Here is a 7,025-nt window from a genome sequence, read left to right on the forward strand (position 1 = left end):
TGTACTCTGTGCCGATATGGTGGAGGCAGATTCCATTGTGGCCTTCAAGAAGGGATGGGAGCAAAACATTGCAAGGATATGGAAAAAGAGCTGATAAGTGAATTGTTCTGGAAGAGATTTAACTTGAATAATGAGCTGAATATCCTCTTTCAGTGCATTAATTTTATGATGATGAATTTATAAAAAAGCATAATTCTATTTTTTAAAATGAGTTGATAGATTGAAGCTTTATGGCCGTGTTTTTTTGCAATCATGGCTTTTATTTTTGGTAGGCTTTATCATGAGATGTCTTTGTCATATTACAAATTGGAAATTTGTCTGCAGACAAGGCTGATGCAAAAAATTTTCAATGACAGCAAGTATTTTCAAGAAGGTAGGCCTGTGACCTGTCAACCAGCAATGTTTGTAAGGAGTTTGTATGTTCTCCCCCTGTGAGAGATGAGTAACACTGATCTAAAAGAAAAGTGAGGATTGTGAGAGATGATTAAAACTGATATAAAACTAGGAAGATGAGGAAACTAGTATTCTTTCTTTGGCTTGGCTTCGCGGACGAAGATTTATGGAGGGGGTAAAAGTCCACGTCAGCTGCAGGCTCGTTTGTGGCTGACAAGTCCGATGCGGGACAGGCAGACACGGTTGCAGCGGCTGCAGGGGAAAATTGGTTGGTTGGGGTTGGGTGTTGGGTTTTTCCTCCTTTGCCTTTTGTCAGTGAGGTGGGCTCTGCGGTCTTCTTCAAAGGAGGTTGCTGCCCGCCAAACTGTGAGGTGCCAAGATGCACGGTTTGAGGCGATATCAGCCCACTGGCGGTGGTCAATGTGGCAGGCACCAAGAGATTTCTTTAGGCAGTCCTTGTACCTTTTCTTTGGTGCACCTCTGTCACGGTGGCCAGTGGAGAGCTCGTCATATAACACGATCTTGGGAAGGCGATGGTCCTCCATTCTGGAGACGTGACCCACCCAGCGCAGCTGGATCTTCAGCAGCGTGGACTCGATGCTGTCGACCTCTGCCATCTCGAGTACTTCGACGTTAGGGATGAAAGCGCTCGGATGGATGTTGAGGATGGAGCAGAGACAACGCTGGTGGAAGCGTTCTAGGAGCCGTAATGAATAATGAATAAAGCCAGTATGAATAGGATAAGAATAGATAATAGAATGTAGGAAGTAAAGTTAGTCTGAATAAGATAAGGGTCTTCTAGCCTTAGACAGAATTAGCAGGTTCTGCATGTAAGAAGTTAGTCAGCCCTGAGAGTCAGGAAGGTGTGAATAAGGACAATGACATGATGGGACACCGACAGGATACCCCCTGGTCCTCCAAGTTCACAGAAACAGCACGTAGGCAGACAGGATTGCCTAATGCCAAACTCATCCAGGAGGCAGAAGAATGTAAGGGGGAGGGTATTCCTATACTGAAATCAACTGTATAAAATTTGGGTGAGCCCCAGTGTGTGTGTGTATTCCCAGGGTAAGGGGAAGCACCCAACTTTGCATTGTTGTATAATAAATGTTCTTTGTTCTCAATTTTTGTCTCGAGCAATTTCTGTGAAGGTACTTCTGTTTCTAACACCCCTGTTTCTTCCAGGCACTCTGATTTCCTCCTGCTTCCCAAAGACATTTGGGGTTTGTAGGTTAATTGGTGTTTTTGGGTAGCACAGGTTCTTGGACCAGAAGGACCCATTACCGTGCTATATTTCTAAATTTAAAATAAATATATTTAAATAACCTCCAAAGCAAACCACAAAAGGAAAACAAAACTGAGGATGATAATTCCTAAACTAAAATTATATAAATTTTCTCTGGTTTTTGCTCATTTTTCTCCCAAATATTGATACAGAAATTAATAATATAATTGCTCACTATACAGGGGCTAGGAACAAAATTGCACATTTGATGAGCAGCCCAGAGAACTACGGTACATATATTACCAGGTTGTATTAACTATATCAACTCACAAGACTCACAAACATATTTAAGCCTTATCTCCTTCACATAGTGGTACTATTTGACTCATTAGTTTTTTTATTTATTGCATAGAATAGATTCCAATCTTTAACTAACACAGCACATTGACAATTCTGTAAAGTCAAAATCTCCATGAGCATATCAGTTTAAAAAATAGAAGAGTTTATCTAACCAACCAGATAATGATGCAGGCCTTTGAAACTGGGTTCATTATCAGATAATTTGGAGAGCAGTTTTTATTCTGTGTAAAATTGCTTAAATGTTTCCATTTCACTAATAGAAATGTCTGTTGAAGATTGTAATTTAGAGCACAGGTTCCACAGGCTTTACATTTCTAAATGTTTGCTTAATTTTACCTTCGTGCTATATGTGAAAGAAAATTACATTTAAAAAAAAAAAGACAAGTTTATAACACACATTTTGAATCTGTATTTTATCTCTGCATCACTATATTCATGAGAGTTAGTATAAAATATAGATAGTGAAAAATAATATAAACTGAAATAATCAGAACTTCCTTGTGTAGCAGGTAATTGAAGGCTGATGCTTGATCCAGAGAAACTAAGAACTGTCATGGAGTAAAGGCCTGGTGCTAAGATGTTAGGCAGACACCCTATCCTTTATCAGGAGAATCATTCTCAGATGCTGTGACTCCTTGTTGGCTTTTGAAAACTCTTTATCTGCATACACCACTGATTTCAGTTGTGTAAGATAAACATTAGTAACTAGTGAAAAATAGAGTGAGTGAGAGAGAGAGAATACAGTAGTTATAAATTGACCAGAGTAATTTTTGCACTCTAGGAGCATGGAGCCTACATTGAATAAATTTGATGTAGCCACATAGATATTAAGTAGTAAAACTAAAACACTTAAAATGATTTCTTTTCATATAAAATAAATATGTTTGTAATAGTTCAGAAAGAGTTTGGTCATTTCTTCGGGGGGGGGGGAATCTTTATTAAAATGCATACATTGTAATATATTGTGGAAGATTTGTATTTTAAAAAAAAAAACAATGACATTGCACATTGGAAGATGGGAGCAAAAATAGTCTTTGAGTGAAGTGGATTTAGAGGATTTGTAGTTTGATTACTGTTTACGAAGTAACAGGACTCATTTTGAAGTCATACATCTATCTTTTTTTTCCATTTTACATTCTGATGTCCACATAAACAAGTAATTTGCCAATGTAAATATAATTAAGTGTAATGCAACCTTCTGCCATTGGTGTTGCTGCAACATCTCTGGCAGCACAGTGAAACCATACCATGGCACCCATCTTCAAAATAGATGATTTTGCATTATGTGCATGGGAACTAAACATTAATGTAACATGTGAGAAATGTTATATTATGTGCCTGTTCCACTTTTCTTATCTATTGCTTGAAGAAGAAAAAAATCTAAGTATAACATGGACTAGAACTTTGCAAATATTCCACTGTGTACTCCAAACTACATTCCTTAGCTTTAGTCAGAATTGTATCCTTCTGTTTTCAGACTCTGGATTTTCTTTTTTTTCCATTGGTTATTCTTGTGGCATTAAAGGTGAAAGTAAAGAATGAATGCCAATTTATATTGTTCTACTCAGATTTTTTATTCTTTATTTATCCAATCTTTGAATTGTCAGCATGGTTGACACTGAGAATATCTTTTAGCATTTTCTGGTGATCTCAAGCCATGATTAAGCTTTGAATACATCCTTTGTGTGCCTGATGTTAGGTATGTTTTATAATAACACCAATAAAAGCAGTAATTTTGAGCATGATCAGATTTCAATAAGGAAAACCAAGAAATTCATAGTGAAATAATAAGAGAGTAGCTTTAATGCGACTATAAATGCTTCTATAGATATGAAAACAGAGAAAGCTGAGCACATGTTAATATGGGATCCTTGCATATTGATACAGGTGTAGCAAAGTATTCAATACTGAGCTACTATAGACGTGGGTGTACATGTTGTGGAATCACTACACGTTGTCGAGTTGATGTACACGCTGGAAAATCTAGTGCAAGACTGACACCTCCAGGCTTGTATGCTGGGCTTCTATCCATCTCTGCTTCTGTCACATGGACAGGAAGTGATCTCATCAGCCCAGATGGATGCAGGTCAATTTCCTGTGTTTTCCACAGCACGACTGGCATTTTGGGAGCCAGTTTGCTTGCTGGTAAGTGGTCACCACGTAAACACCCCACCCCCCTCCCAGAACTGGAAATCCCACTGCAGACCCCCAAAGTCTGTATTTTTTTTGTTTGGGTGGCCTTCCTCTCCGCCGAGGCATCTGAACCATGACTGGTCCCCCAGATGGGCAGGTTTGAGGTGGTCAATTACAAAAGCTTCCTCTTTACCTCTGATGTTCAAAAAGTACATTGAACCGTTGGGTCTTAGTACCTTCAATGGACCCTCATTTGGACGTTGGAATGGTGCTTGGTGAGCTCTTTTCTGTATAAAAACATACTTGCAGTCCTGCAAATTCTGGGGTAAATATGACCTGGCCTGACTGTGTTCAGATGTCGTTATGGGCGCTAAAGAACAAAGCTTCTTGCAGAGCCTGCTTAGGACCACTGCGAGCATATTGTCCCATCCTCGTGAGTCTGACACAAATTCTGGAACCATTATGGGCGTGCCACAGACCAGCTCTGTTGATGAGGCACCTATATTGTCCTTAGGTGTCATTCATATGGCCAAGAGTACCCATGGCAATTTGTCAACCCACTTGGCTCCCTATGGAGCCTTTCTACTAATTGTGGGTGGTACTCAGTTGTGTGGTGCAACTTTGTTCCAAGCAGGGTAGCCATTGCTGACTACAGGCTTGATGTGAATTGGTCACCCCTGTCAGACATCATGTGTGCTGGCAGACCGAAATGTTCTATCCAGGTGGAAATGAGGGCCTTGGTGCAGGTGTTGCCAGTGGAACCACCTCTGGCTACTGCGTGGCACAATCCACTATAGTGAGAAGAACATTGGAACCACATGATACCAGCAGAGGGCCTACAATGTCCACACATACATGGCCAAACCTCTGATATGTCGGCTCAAAAGATTGTAGTGGGGCTTTCATATGTTGCTGGATTTTGGATGTCTGGCAATGAGTGCATGTCTTCACCCAATTGCTGACCTGTTTACAAAGGCCATGCCACATAAATCTGTTGGCTACCATCCAGACAGTCATTCTGATTGATGTATGTGCCAACCCATGTACCACAATAAAATACCTGCTGCCTCCAGCCCACTGGAATGATTGGGCAAGGATGTCTTTTAGATACATCATACTGGTTTGAGTTTGAGCTCCCTCGGGCCTTCCTGAATTTATTCCAGCTGCAGGTTTGAGTCTCCTGTTCTGTAATGTGGAATTTCTTCATCTGCCTGTTGCATTTATGCGAGGCAACGTAGTCCACCCTTTGAGCTATGGTCTGCACAGATTGTACGGCCGGGTGAGACAACACATCTGCCACTATGTTGGCCTTTGTGAACTCAGAAATATATGATAAATACCTTTGTTGATGAGCCGACCATGGATCTGATAGCTTAGTGAAGGCAATTGCAAGTGGCTTGTGGTCCGTAAAAACAGTGAAATGCCTGCCTTCTAGGAAGTACCTGAAATGTTTGATAGCTCGGTACAGTGCCAACAATTCTTGATCAAAAGAACTATACTTGAGTCTGTTGGTCTTGGGTGCTTACTAAAAAAAGCCAATAGTTTCCAAAGCCCATCGATGTACTCTTCAAACACCTTCCTATTGCCGTACTGAACACATCCACTGTCAGGGTTGTAGGGACATCCATTCTTGGGTGGACCAGCAATGCAGCATTAGCCAGTGCTTCCTTGGCGTTCTCGAATGCTACCAACAATTCTTTGTCTCAGGTGACATCCCTTCTCTTGCCTGACACCAGGATGAAGAGAGGGTGCATGATATGAGCCACTGATGGTAGAGACCAGTGATAAAAGTTCACCATTCCAACGAACTCCTGGAGGCCTTTAACTGTGCTAGGCTTAGCGAATGCCTGGACTGCCTTGACCTTTGTTGGTAGTGACTTTGCTCTGTGTTTATCAATTCTATGGCCTAGAAAGTCAATGGTCACTAACCCGAATTGACACCTGCCTGGGTTGATGGTTAGCCCAAACTCATTCAAACAAGTGAAAAGCTTCTACAGGTGGGACAGATGTTCCTGAAGATTGCAGTTAGTGAGAAGTATGTTATCTAGGTACATGAGGGTAGAGATTGTGTCCCACTCTGTCCATTTAAATGTTGGAAAGTCTGCACAGCATTCTTGAGCCCAAAAGGCATCCTTCTGAATTCAAAAAGGCCAAAGGGTGCCATTTTTGGAATGTCATCTGGGTGTATCAGGATCTGATGATACCCCCAAACCAGATCCACCTTGAAAAAGATGGGCTCCCTACAGGTCAGATACGGTCCTGTAAATGCAGTACTGGGTAGCAATCTGGTGCAGTAACCTCGTTCAACCTGCAGTAATCACCGCAGGGTCTCCATCTGTGTGCAGCCTAGGGTACCACGTGGTGTGGGGAGGCCCTGGAGCTATCAGACCGTTGTACAATACCCATGTCCTCCATTCTTTCAAATTCCTTTGGCCAGACAAAGTTTATCTGGAGGGAGCCTGTGAGCTCAGGCATGCAGCAATAGCCCCTCAGTTGGAAACCCCATGTTTCAGCATTGCTGCAGTGAATTGCAACGTAACTATTGTGGGGAATTACGCCAACAACCTGGCGAATTCATTCTCCAAAAGAGTAACAAGAGTCTAAATGCAGGCTAGGCAGTTTGGCCTCACCTAGGGTGAAGGCCTGGAAAGTGTTGACATGAATGAATGTTCGTCCCTCTAGATCAACCAGCAGGCCATGTGCTCTGAGAAAATCAGCTCCCATTAGCCATTGTGTGACCGTGGTCAATGTGAATGTCCATGTGAACTTAGTATTGCTGAACTGAAATGGGATTCTACACATGCCAAATGTCTGGATAGGACTGTGGTTTTCAGCTTTCATTGATGGCCTGGGTTTTCTGTAACATGTGTCACACCCTGAAGGGGGAAAGCACACTGCTCTCAGCCCCTGTATC

Source organism: Narcine bancroftii, chromosome 4 (genome assembly GCF_036971445.1).
Source record: "Narcine bancroftii isolate sNarBan1 chromosome 4, sNarBan1.hap1, whole genome shotgun sequence".
Classification (NCBI taxonomy): Eukaryota; Metazoa; Chordata; class Chondrichthyes; order Torpediniformes; family Narcinidae; genus Narcine; species Narcine bancroftii.